We start from the raw sequence: 10,277 nt of genomic DNA, 5'->3' as shown, positions 1-10,277 counted from the left end.
GGGACAGGGGGCCTCACAGAGCTTATTATTATTGCTGTTCCTTGCATTTCCTTTTTCTTCTTATTTTTTTAAGTGATCTCAAATTGTTTAGATTTTTTGTTTTTTGTTTTTTGTTTCTTTAGTAGGCTCTGCATTCAGGTGGAGCCCAACACAGGGCTTGAACTCACAATCCAGAGATTGAGACCTGAGCTGAGATCGAGAATCAGATGCTCAACCAACTGAGCCACCCAGGTGCCCATATGTGTGTGTGTGTGTGTGTGTGTGTGTGTGTGTGTATACCTATATATATTTTTAATAAACCATCTCAGGTATTTAAAAAAATGATATTAAGCCCCCAAACTACACAACCCAAGTGCCTCCCAACAGGTGAATGAATAAACATATTCTTCTCTACCCTTCTCTACTATGGATACATCTCAGGAATAAAAAGATGTGTTCTATCGACACGCATGATCTAGATGAATCATAGGACCACTGTGCTAAGTGAAGGAAACCAGCTGCCAGAAGGGCTCACTCTGTGTGATCCCATGCATCTGAAGCGCTAGAAAAGAGAAATCTAATCTGTCATGATAGAAAGCAAATCAGCCGTTGCCAGGAACTGGGTGGAGGCAGACTGACTACAAAGGGCAAGGAGAAAATTTCGTGGGCGACGGAAATATTCTGTATCTTACTGGGTGGTGGTTCCATGGTCGTAGTCACTGGTCAAAATTCATTGAGCTGTACACTTAAAATGGGTGCATTTTATCATACCTAAGTTATATCCAAATGAACTTGTTCTTTTTCTTAAGATTTTATGTATTTATTTGACAGAGAGTAAGCACAAGCAGGGGGAGCAGCAGGCAGAAGGAAAAGCAGGCTCCCCACTGAGTACACAGCCTGACATGGGGCTCGATCCCAGGACCCCTGGGATCAGGACCTGAGCCGAAGGCAGGCGCTTAACCAACTGAGCCACCGAAGTGCCCCAATAAAATTGATTTTAAACACAGTAATATAATAGGCTCCCACATAACCACCATTCCATTTAGAAAATAAAACATGAGAAAGAAAATTGCACTCGGTGTGTACCTGTCCCCAATTCCTTCCTTTCTCCTTTCCCCCTGAATATGATGTGGCCTTTATATTTTTACTACATGGATGCACTTTCCTGAGTATGACATATATTTTTCTCATGTGTCTTTATGCCTTTACTGCATCATGTATATTACTAAACCAGTATTTTTCAAACCTCAGGTTGCAACCCTTTGGTAGACTTTAAAATCAATTTAAGGGTCACACCAGCATTTTTATTTCATTTGCTAAAGATCCATTTGTTTATTTGAGAGAGAAAGAGAGAGAAATGAGGAGAGGGGCTGAGGGAGAAGGAGAGAGAGAATCCCAAGCAGACTCCCTGCTGAGCATGGAGCCTGACTCCGGGCTGGACCTGGGATTCGATCTCACAGTACTGAGATCATGGTCTGAGATGAAATCAAGAGTCAGAAAAGAAGCTCAACCAACTGAGCCACCCAGGCACCCCGCCCAACCAGCATTTTAAAAATTAGGATGGGGGTGCCTGGGTGGCTCAGTCAGTTAAACATCTGCCTTCCGCTCAGGTCATGATCCCACGGTCTTAGAATCAAGCCTCGAATCAGGCTCCCTGCTCAGCGGGAAGCCTACTTCTCCTTCTCCCTTTCCCTTCTGTTCCCCCTGCTTCTGCTCTCTCTCTCTGTGTGAAATAAATAAATAAAATCTTTTGGGGCGCCTGGATGGCTCAGTGGGTTAAGCCGCTGCCTTTGGCTCAGGTCGTGATCCCAGGATCCTAGGATCGAGTCCCTCACCCGGCTCTCTGCTTTGGCGGGGAGCCTGCTTCCCCTCCCCCGCCCCCCCCTGCCTCTCTACCTACTTGTGCTGTCTGTCCAATGAATAAATAAAATCTTTTTAAAAAATAAATAAATAAATAAAATCTTTTAAAGAATTAGGATAGACTAGGGTAAGATAGGATTAAAAAAATAATAAGTGTGTTATCACATATAGTAAGGTCAGTATTGTCTTCTGAAACTTTTGCCCTGGTTTTCTTTTTTTTTTTTTAAGATTTTATTTATTTATTTGACAGAGAAAGAGAGATCACAAGTAGGAAGAGAGGCAGGCAGGGGGTGGGGGAAGCAGGCTCCCCTGCTGAGCGGAGAGCCGGATGTGGGGCTCAATCCCAGGACCCTGAGATCATGACCTGAGCCGAAGGCAGAGGTTTAACCTGCTGAGCCACCCAGGCGCCCCAATGCCCCCATTTTATATCTGTGTGTATGTGTACTGGATGGGAACATAAGATACCTTTCTTACAGCACAATGTGGCCCCCCAAAAGTCTGAAAAATACTGTCCTAAATATACGATACTGTTTTGTCATTTTATACTTTTATGTAAATAGTCTCCTACGGCACTCATCCTTCCCCAACTGGCTTTTGCTCCCCTGGACATGAGCTTCCAGATTGACCCATATTGCTCCCTGTAGCTTGCTCTCATTCATTTCCAGCATTGCAAAAACATGCCTGAGTTATCTTTCCACCCTCCCATTGGATTTTTTTTTTCTTTTGCCAAATGGGACATTCAAAAAATAGCTATCTGTCATACTATCGCCACCATTTCATACTGGAAACGACATTTTAATATAAATAAAGCTGGAAAGCCCTACCCTGGGAATCAAAGGCAATCTTTTAAATTGAATAAATCTGGCTTTATGAAAATGCATTCGATTAGCCCCTGGGAGTTAAGATTGTTCTTTTTCTTCCGTGTTGACCATTAGCTTGTTCGCATGTTGTTGTAAACTAGGAAAAAACATAGTCATCCACATACACAACAGTCTTGGGCCAGCTACTTCTGGGGAGGAGGAGAAGAATGGAGTAGAATGGAGCCAGGGTTCCAAAGGAGCCTCAGCTATAATGTCTCATTTCCTTTGTTCCCTAAAAACAAGTCTGAGTCAGACATGACCAAAGGCTAACATTTGTTAATTCTGGAGCATGAACAGGGTCATCCAAGCTTTGCTCTGAATTTTAAATTTTTCACCAAAAAATTTTTAAAGGATAAAAATTTTTAAAGGATAAAAATTTTTTCAAAAATTATCATTTTTGAAAATTGTACTTGCTCTAGTTTCAAGTTTTAGTTTTAAGTCATTCATTGAAAATATTTCATCATCGGGTTGCCTGGGCGGCTCAGTTGATGAGTGTCTGACTCCTGATTTTGGCTCAGGTCATGATTTCAGGGTCGTGGGGTCGATCCCACAGCAAGCTCCACACTGGGCATGGAGACTACTGTTCGGGGTTCTCTCTCTCCCTCTCCCTCTGTCCTTACCCCCCAGCTCCCTGCTGTCTTTCAAAAAAAAAAAAATTCATCACCAACCAGAGTTAGGAAACATACCTTACATTTAAAACAGGTAATAGACAGTTTGGTCTTCATGGTTTAAAATCCAGAACTGTCAACTTGTTGGTTTACTCTGTGATCTTGGGAAAGTCATTTAACTTTTCTGGGCCCCATGTACCCCCATCTGAAAAAAAGGGGGGGGGCTGTGACAACCCAAACACCCATCCACAGATGAGTGGATAAACAAAAGGTGTATCCATATACAAAGGAATATTATTTGATTACAAAAAGGAATGAAGTACTGATACCTGCTAATGTCAGTGAACACCAGAAACATCTTGCTCAGTGAAAGAAGCCAGACACAGAAGGTCACACAGTATTGGATTCCACTTAGATGACATGTCCATGATACGCAAATACAGGGAGACAGGAAACAGAATGGAGGGAGGCAGGAGTTGGGAGGAGTCACTGCTAACAGGTTTGGGGTTTCTTTTTGAGGTGATGAAAATGTTTTGGAACTAAGTAGAGGTGATGTTTGCACAAAAGGCCATTGAATTGTATACTTTATCTTTTTAAGGGGCACCTGGGTGGGTCAGTGGGTTAAGCCTCTGCCTTTGGCTTGGTTCATGATCCCAGGGTCCTGGGATCGAGCCCCACAACAGGCTCTTTGCTCGGCTGGAAGCCTGCTTCCCCACTCTCTCTGCCTGCCTCTCTGCCGACTTGTGATCCTTCTCTCTCTCTACCAAATAAATAATTATTTTGAGAGAAGAGAAGAACACCTACAAGAGCATGAGGGGATGTGGGGGAGGACAGAGGCAGAGAAAGAGAGGGAGAGAGAGAATCTCCAGCAGACTCTGAGCTGAGTCTGAAGCCAGATGTGGGGTTCAATCTCATGACCCTGAGATCATATCCTGAGCCAAAATCAAAAGCTGGATGCTTGACTGACTGAGCCACCCCTGAATGGTATACTTTAAAATGGTTCATTTTATGAGAAAATTGAGAATCTCAATTTGTAAAGGGGGAGGTCTGTGCCTCCTAGTGTTACTGAGGATGAAAGTACACATGAACACATAGAAGAGGGTCCCAGCACTGTCTGGCTGGGAAGCACCATGGTTGCTCAAAGGGCCATCACTCCCTCATGGGGGGAGGTGGGGCGGGGCTTATGTTTCACCCACAAAGTCAAGCTAGCGACTTGCCCAAAGCCACGCAGTGAATCACCTGTGTGGACTTTGCACTAGAGCTTGGCTTTTCCAATCTGTGAGTGCAGAACAAGTTCACTCCATTCTGCTTCTCCAGCTTGATAGTAGAATGGCATTTTACTCTTTGTAAAATGTTTTTCCCCTGGTGATTTTCTAACAGCTTTTCTTCAGAGGTTCAGCATGGCAAAATGGTTAGAGATTGTGGCCCCTGGACTCGGACAAATCTGGGTTCAAATCCAGACTCTGTCTCTTCTCAGCTGTGTGCCTTTGGGTGAGTCATCTAACCTCTCTGGCCCTTGATTTCTCCGGGTATAAAATGCAAATAATGAGTTATCCTATGTATTAAGTGAGAATGAATCAAAAAGATACATATATATGAAGCAAGAGTCAGGTCAATGTCTAACACATAGCAAATTATCAGTAAATGATGGCTGTTGGGGCGCCTGGGTGGCTCAGTGGGTTAAAGCCTTTGCCTTTGGCTTGGGTCATGATCTCAGGGTCCTGGGATCGAGCCCTGCATCGGGCTCTCTGCTCGGCGGGGAGTCTGCTTCCTCCTCCCTCTCTACCTGCCTCTCTGCCTACTTGTGATCTCTCTCTCTGTCAAATAAATAAATAAAGTCTTTAAAAATAAATGATGGCTGGGGCGCCTGGGTGGCTCAGTGGGTTAAGCCGCTGCCTTCGGCTCAGGTCATGATCTCAGGGTCCTGGGATCGAGTCCCGCATCGGGCTCTCTGCTCAGCGGAGAGCCTGCTTCCCTCTCTCTCTCTCTGCCTGCCTCTCCATCTACATGTGATTTCTCTCTGTCAAATAAATAAATAAAATCTTTAAAAAAATAAATAAAATAAATGATGGCTGTTAATAGTCAAAGAAGCTACTCAGACAAAGCACTGAACACATAGGGTTAAAGGAGACAGAAGAACAAAACAATTTCAAAGCCACTTTGTCACAGGCCCCAAATGCTTGAAAGCAGTGGTCCTTGACAGAGGGATGAGAGAGGGAGTGATTTTGACTTTGCAGGGGATGTGCGGTGGTATCTGGAGATATTCCTAAATGTCACTCTTGGGGAGGGGTGTGTTTCCGGCGTCTAACAAGTAAACCTCAGGGATGCTGCTAAACATCCTACCATACATAGGGCAGCTCCCCCGCAGCAGACAACGATCTACCCCAAGGTGTCAACAACACCCAGGTTGTGAGACCCTGCTCTAGCCGGAGCCTTTCATTGACAGACTTAGTTCCAAATGATGGGGCAATCCACTATCCAGGAGAGCTTGCACAGTGAGTCATTTTGTGAAGCTAAGGAACTTTAAGCAAGGTGATAATCATCATAATTTCTCTGTTGAGTAAGTCTGGATGGAAGTGCGTTTGAGGCCTTCTCTAAGAGAGACACACACCCAACATCAACATAAACTCCATGAGGCCAGGTGATGAACATTGGGGAGGGTATGTGCTTTGGTGAGAAAATCAGTTATAAATAAATAAATACACTCCATGAGGGCCAATGATGGTTCAAGAGATTTTGAAAGACCCACGTAAATCCTTCTTGTCAGAGGCCTATGGGGACATCCCAAAGAATCTGGTCTCCTTAATTGTCCCTGGGAGGCCGTGAAGACAGAGACTGGCACACAGTAAGCCCTCAATAAATGCTATTATTATCATCATCTCCATTGCCACCTTGTTCCTATTATCTCCCCAAGTACATTGGAAGGTGTGTTCTCACAACAACCTTCTGAGATGTGTGATATTGTCCCCATTTTTCAGATGAGGAAATGGAGGCTCATGCCACATTTTTCATCAGTCCCCTCCCTAATCTCCAACTGCCACTCATTATCCCCACAGACACTAAAAGGATCTTTTCCTTTTTCTTTCTTTTTTTTTTTTTAAGATTTTTATTTATTTATTTGACAGAGAGAGAGATCACAAGTAGGCAGAGAGGCAGGCAGAAGAGGGTGGGGGAAGCAGGCTCCCCCCTGAGCAGAGAGCCCAATGCAGGGCTCAATCCCAGGACCTTGGGATCATGACCCGAGCTGAAGGCAGAGGCTTTAACCCACTGATCCACTCAGGTGCCCTGCTTTTTTCTTTTTTTTAAGATTTATTTAGTTATATGAGAGAGGGAGCATGGAGTGGGGAAGCACAGAGGGAGAGGGAGAGAGAGAATCCCAAGCAGACTCCCCACTGAGCAAGGAGCCTGATGAAGGGCTTGATCTCACAACCCCAAGACAATGACCCGAACTGAAATCAAGAGTCAGATCTCAACAACTGAGCCACCCAGGTGCCCCCAAAGGGATCTTTTTCAAATGAAAAAGATATATATATATATATGATTTCATGTATATATATATATACATGTATATATGTATGTATGTGTATATATACATACATGTACTATATATATATATATATATATATACACACATACATACATACATATATCTTATTTATTTGTCAGAGAAAGAGAGAGACAGCACAAGCACGGGCAGTGGCAGACAGAGGGAGAAGCAGACCCCTCGCTGAGCACCAGGCCTATGTGGACTAGATCCAAGGATCCTGAAATCATGACCTGAGCCAAAGGCGGCAGATGCTTAACTGACTGAGCCACCCAGGCATCTTGAAATCAGATCTTATTTAGGAAAAAATGCTCTCTGGGTAACAATGTACCTAATTTTTTTTTTAATTTTCATTTTTAAATAATCTCTACACCCAATGTGAGGCTTGAATTATAACCCCAAGATCACGGGTTACAGGCTCTACCAAACAGAGCCAGGCCAGGTGCCCCTGTTATGCAGTATTTTCTGATCCAATGTTTATGATTTAGATGTCTTAAAAAATGAAGAGTGATGCCATGGTTGGGTTAGATGTTAACATTAAAGGGAAACTGAGTAAAAGGTATGTGGGATACCATCTTTGCAACTCTCAGTAAACCCCAAACTATTTAAAAATAAAAAGCTTATTTTAAAAAAATGAATCAGGGGTCACCTGGATGGCTTAGTTGGTTAGGCAACTGCCTTCAGCTCAGGTCATGATCCCAGGGTCCTGGGATGAGACCCTCATCCAACTCCCTGCTCAGCAGGAAGCCTCCTTCTCCCTCTCCCCTTGCCTGCCACTTTGCATACTTGTGCTGTCAAAAAAAAACCACAAAGAAACAAAGAAAACAAAAATACTTTAAAAAACAAATCAGATCATGTTACTCGTCTGACTAAAATCCTGCAGTGATTCCCCACTGGTCTTAGAATAGAATCTGAATGTCTTCCCTTGGCTTCCTAGGCCCTGAGTGGTTGGCCTTTGCCCATTCTTCAACCTCCCCTCCCAACACTTGCCCCTTACACTATCCTTTGGCTTTTTTTCAGTCTACCAACACTGGAAAATTGTCCCTGCCTCTGGGCCTTTGCACTTGCTGTTTCTTCCATTGAGAAGGCTCTTCCCCTATGTAGTTCTTCCCATGACTCTCTTTCTTATCCTTCAGATATTGATTCAAAGGTCAAAGCCTCAGAGTCCTTCTCCCATGTAGTCATGTGACCCCTTCTAATTCTCTCACAAAATTTATCACTCTGAAATTACTTTCTTTGAATGGTTTCTCTGTTCCTGCCTATCTCCTCTAATAGACTGGGAATTTCATGAGGGCAGAGACTATGTTGGTTTGCTTACTGCTATGTCCCCAGATTCTTACATGGGGCCCAACACAGAGTAAGGCCTCAATGAACATTTGCCAACAAGAATACCAGTGTCTGCTGGTAATACCACAGGACATTGAAACAAAGCCGTGGACCTTGTCAAAGGCTTTCACCCGTATTTTTTCCTATGGTTCTCCACTTTGTACAAATCCACCAGAATACACAGGCAGGTCCAGATTTTCTGGCAAACCTCATCATCATTTATTTGTATCATTTAACAAAATCCTGATGCTCATTAAATTGAGATAAGGGAGGGAAAAGAGTTCACCCCCAACTTTCTAGAACAAAGTTCCAAATTTTTGATTAAGGGCCAAATGTAGCCCAGGTATGTTTTGTCAGTCTTATATTGTGTTTTAGAAGCATTTGAGGGGTGCCTGGGTGGCTCAGTGGGTTAAGCCTCTGCCTTTGGCTCAGGTCATGATTCCAGGGTCCTGGGATTAAGCCCCAAATCAGGCTCTCTGCTCAGTGGGGAGCCTGCTTCCCCCTCTCTCTGCCTGCCTCTCTGCTTACTTGTGATCTCCCTCTGTTAAATAAATAAATAAAATCTTAAAAAAAAAAAAAGAAGAAGAAGAAGAAGAAGAAGCACTTGAATTCATGACCAGGCAGTTTAAAAATTGGAACTTTTCACTGAAAAGTGGAATGTCCAAGTTCTCCTGAAAACTCAGAGGATCTGACCACATTAAGCCTGTTTCTCACATGGCCTCAATGGATTCCAACTGAAAGTGGCTGGCTCCTTGGGTGGATGGGTGTGGTCCCTCCAGCTCACCACAGTCTCTACTCTGTCCACCTAGCTTAATTCTTTTATGGTGCCTGAATCCTCCTCAAAGCTGAAGTATCCCTAGAAATACAACAGAGTTTCCAAATAATTTGGCCACAGCCCCTCTTACGTGGAAGCTCAATGTATAAAACAGATCACAGTAGTAATAGTTAATATTAAGTGCTTACTGTGTACCATAGTGCTGCTCTGGTTGACACAAGGGATGGGGGACAAGAAACCCATCAGTTCTCCATCATGTCCAGCAGCCCCCATAAGAAAGCTCTGTGAATCCAAGGAAGAGCTTTCAAAAAGCACATTTTAATCCAGTAGATGGGCAAAGGGAGGCATAGAGAGGGGAGGGGACATACCACCTATTAGACGGTAGGTAGCCTTTGAGGCAAATACTTGCCTGTTGTCCTTAGGGAGGCCATTAGTATTGATAATGGCACATGGGGGAACAGGGGGACCAATTCTTTCTTCCAAGAGCTGTTTGCTGGTTTCTGGGAGCCATTCAGGCCTACTCTGTGAGTCCATGCCATTCTCAGGCTCTAAGCCAGCTAATTCCTGTAGACATATGCCACCAAAACCGGACTCAAGGGGGGGTTGTTCAAAGAAGAATGGCACATGGATAGAGACCCTCCCTATGCCCCGGTCGTCTGAATTCTTCCTCCAGCCTGATGATGTCAACAGATATTAACAGACCAGCCATTTTCTATGTGGAAAATCATGGCACTCTTTTTGTGTTAGAGACATGTTTAGATCATTCCACTGGGTTCCACATTCATGTGTCAGGGTTGTGCTAGGTATAGGGGATTCACAGTGGTGGTTTGTTACATATGAACAAGGGCTTTGATTTCTAGCTGTCCCAGGTACCAACCTGGCTCTGCAACTTACTAGCTGTGTGACCTTCAGAAGACAACCTAGCCTCTCTGTGTCTCACTTTCTTCATCTGTAAAATGGGGATGACAGGAATAGTACATAATTCCTAGGATTGTCTTAGGGATTTGATGAGGTAATTTTTGGCACATACCAAGAAAACGAGTGTAGTGTTTGTTTGTTTTCTCCACTGCACTTATCAGCAGCTGATATTTTTATTTGCATCTTTGTTTATTGTCTGGCTTACTAAATGACTCTCCATGAGAAGGGCCTTGTCTGTCTTACTCACCCCTGCTTTCCAGCCTAGAACAATGCCTGGCACAGAGTAGGTGCTCCATAAATATTTGTCTGCTGAATGAATCGCTGTCTTTCATATTACTGCTCTAATTGCCACTGAGATGATGCACCCTGCCCTGGAGGAGCCTAGAGTCTCGTGAAAACCAGCAAGA

The sequence above is a fragment of the Mustela putorius genome, unplaced genomic scaffold (assembly GCF_011764305.1).
Source record: "Mustela putorius furo isolate JIRA1106 unplaced genomic scaffold, ASM1176430v1.1 tig00537248_pilon_pilon_pilon, whole genome shotgun sequence".
NCBI lineage: Eukaryota > Metazoa > Chordata > Mammalia > Carnivora > Mustelidae > Mustela > Mustela putorius.
Note: the sequence above shows the minus strand (reverse complement) of the source record.